This window comes from Oratosquilla oratoria, chromosome 22 (genome assembly GCF_046742065.1).
Source record: "Oratosquilla oratoria isolate Oo_2021 chromosome 22, ASM4674206v1, whole genome shotgun sequence".
NCBI classification, from domain to species: Eukaryota; Metazoa; Arthropoda; class Malacostraca; order Stomatopoda; family Squillidae; genus Oratosquilla; species Oratosquilla oratoria.
In genome coordinates, this window is record NC_134798.1 from 32,849,070 (window position 1) to 32,853,189 (window position 4,120).

Sequence of the window (4,120 nt, forward strand, 5' to 3'; positions counted from 1 at the left end):
ATATACACATAGGTATGTGCTTTATGTTCATCCACGTCAGACAACTGATCACAACCTTGCACAGACAACTGCTTACCATTGTTTCTATTTACATTCATAAGTCCGAAGTAAAAAATTAAATGGAATACACACTTACACGAAAAAGGAAATAGATCCGATCATGTTCATACACACTGTAAACTCAACCTTGTAAACATACAAGTTTGTGATCTTTGTGCACTTTGTGCTCTCTCACTCAAGTTATTAATACTGATTACACATTATGTTGAGTCTGTCATCTTGTTCCTTGTGCCAAGGTAGATTAGGTTTAAGTCTATGCCCCTATTTACGCAAGTCTTTTCCAAAAGCCTCAACTTTAATGTACTGCTGCAGAACTAGGACTGAGTTTGATAGATGGCCCAGGGGAGGTGAAACAGGCGGCCAGAATAAAAAGTGTAGATGTTCTGAGTTTCACCCACAACCGCCACGTTCTGACCACCAGAGAAAAGAAAGCTCTAAAAGGGCTACGAAGAGACCACTCTGTAGCAATACTTTCAAACAATAAGGGCAGATCTACGGTTGTGATAGGCAAAGCTGAATCCAACCGGAAAGCCTTGTCGCTCTTCCAAGACTCCCAAACATACACCACCGTTCTTCACGATCCCACAAAGAGATTACAAATGAAGATAGAGCAAGAAATAAAGGAATTAAGAGATAAACGTCTGATCACTGAAGATGACTGAAGGAAAATAAGACCGGGGTACTCCATCATTCCTAAATTCTATGAACTTCCTAAAGTACACAAAGAAAACATCCCCTTACGACCTATCGTAGCCCTCAAAGGATCCCCTACATATAATTTGGCTGCAAATATTTCCAAACGCCTCAGACCCCTAGTGACAGATTCTCCCACATGCTGCTGAATGTAGAAGACTCCTCAATAGAAAAAAGTGGGTCAAAATCAACTAAGGAAATGTCATGATATCCTTTGATTTCCAATCCATGTTCACCTCCATCCCTCAAGACTTGGCTAAAAGGTGATGAGGTTGGTTACCTCATCATGGTAGAAGATGGTTATCGTCCCAGTTGCAGGAAGGAGTAACATAAACTTTGAAACTGGGACTTATATTTGATTTGGCTGTCCACCATGACATAAATAATACACGGTGAAAATGTTAATGTTCTGTACAGAGTATGCAAATATTGTTATATACAAATAGATTCCACTGTACGATGACAATCCTTGGATGTGGTAAAATATTCACAATATACTGTTTTGATTATAATGGATGTATACAATGATTTGATGAAGATTAACAATATTATGTACAGTTAGGATATGTACAATTAGGGGACACTATAGCAGTTGTGACGTGTTGCCACAAAGGGCATTACCAAAAACCATGGAAGAGACTACGTTTTTTTTAGAGAACGAGAGACTATCCTCGAAAGAGTTCATGGAACTTTTCTCGATGTGCCTCGATTCGATCTACTTTCGCTTCAGAAACCACATACCACCAGAGAAAAGGCATTCCCATGGGCTCACCTATTTCAGTGGTGGTAACTGAAGTGGTCATGCAGTAGATTGAGGAAGAACTACTGAGGACAACAGCCCCGTCCCTGAAATTATGAGTGAGGTATGTTGACGATGTTCTTGCTGTAATGCAAAAGCGAGACATTGAGCCCTTCTTCATTAGGATTAATAACATAGAACCGGCTATCTAGTTCTCCATGGAACTGGAAAGTAATGGGCTTCTTCCATTTCTTGATGTATTAGTATCACGAGAAAGAGACCATCTCAAGATCAGTGTATACAGAAAACCCACATACACAGGCAGACTACAAGACTTTGACAGCTACCACCCGGACTGCCACAAGAGAAGCCTAAGAGGGGGTTTACACGATCTAACTTTTCATCGAACGCGGTTCGACAGACACGTGTTTAAAGTGATGTGTGAGCGTGTGAACGGGGTATGTGGTTGTCGAACACGTTGGTTAAACCCCAAATACCCCGTTCACACGTTCACACATCACTTTAAACACGTGTCTGTCGAACCGCGTTCGACGAACCGTTAGACCCCCTCTAATCTCCACGTTATGGAACCGAGTAGACAATCTGCTCTACGGCTGACGCGGTGAGGGCGGAAAAAGGGCACCTGCGTGACGTTATCCGAGCCGGACCGTAGGGAAATAGACGAGGACACGGTGCAATGAGACACAATCCCCTAACACAGGACTCAGGATCACAATTCCTTACATTAAAGGCGCATCAGAGGTAACGGCAAGGGTACTCCGGGACAAGAATATACAGGTAGCACACAAGCCATGCAACACTCTGCATCACAACCTCACCAGGGTCAAGGACACGGAAGCACCCTATCAGCAGATGGGTATAATGTACCGCATTAGCTGTTTGGATTATGATGCAGATTACAATGGAGAAACACAGAGGAAACTCGCTACCAAAATAGAAGAGCACAAACGAGCAGTTAGACGGAAAGATGAAGCTTCAGCACTTTACAAACACATTAGCAAACAACAACACAATATAGACTGGGAAGGAGCAAGACTGATGCACAAAGACAACTCGAAGAAAAAGAAATATTCCTAGAAGCGTAAATAGGTGAATAGACTTAAACCCAATCTACCTGGGCACAACGAACACGATGATAGACTCATGTAGGGTTAGCGTGGGGTCTTTGATCCTTACTATTACTATCGTATAATGATTCCATGATAACACACAATGTAACAAGTGTGTTTGCAATAAGCTTCCGAAAGTGTCGACTGATGTCCACTGATTCGTGTAATCATTTTGTAACTCAAAGATTCCATGCTAACTTAATATGTCAGCCAATTTTGTACCTCCTCCTCCTCCTTTATATTGACTTCATCTACCTCCACACTTTATCCTTTCTTATCCAATAATTTTTCGTCGTTCTCCCTTGGATGCCTAGTCTTCCACTATACTCTCCTCCTGACATACAGCACTGCCTTCCTCTTCATTTTTCGCCATTTCCATTCCTCTACAGGTTGAACTGATCTGGTACATTTCCAGGCTTAGGGAATGAGGCTGATCCCCAAGTCATGGAAGCCGCCAGGTCAGGCATCAGGTTAGCTAAGATCAAGAACAGGAACTTACGGTATAGTTAGCCCTCGTGATGTCCTTTCTTGTACAGAAGAAAGCAAGTCTTCGATTTGCGTCATCCAAGATGTCGACGCTTCGACATCATAGCGGTTAAGGAGCCGTGATGTCCTTCTAAATTTCCTCGCCAGTTGAGAATAATGTGAAGCTATTTTCTTCTATGAATATTATATACTATTTTCAGTGTGGGTATTCAAAATTTGTAATGATTTCTTTGATGTGTAATAAATAAACAAAAACTTAGTTGAAAGTTCGTGATGTTCATCTTCTCTAAGGATGACGACATATCGGAAACAATAAAGAAGTCTAAGTTGAAACAACTGAGCAAGGTTTTCCTCTCCAGTAAGAGAAAAAACTGAAGGAGAAAATAGTAGAGGGTAGTTTAAAACGTGTCTGATGTCACATTTCAGTAAAATGAAAAGGCACAAACACACACACACACACACACACACACACACACACACACACACACACACACACACACACACACACACACACACACACACACACACAAATTCACACACACACAAATTCACACACATGGAAGCACGAACGCACACGCGCGTGCGCGCACATATACACATACACACAGACACACGCAGACACACACTCAAATGCACATACATACTCCTGATACACCCCACTCTAGAATATGCTACAGTGGTATGGTCTCCACACAGAAAAATATATACAAAGATAGGAAAAGCATTAAAAGAGTGCAACCATGGTTTTAAATCTAGCTAAAAAAAAAATACGAAGAAAGAATGAATATACTGTAACTACGAACATGTAAATAAGGAGAAAAAAGTATTAAGATCTCAGTGTCCAGAACCATGAAGGAAGTAGACATAATATACAGAGAAGAATTCCAAATATAGAGCGGAAGGAAGACCAAAGGCAAAGAAACTGAAAAAGCAGTGTTTGAAGATTATTATGAAATGCTGCTTTTCGGTATAGATACACTGATTTGTGGAACAATACGAAAGAGGAGACTGT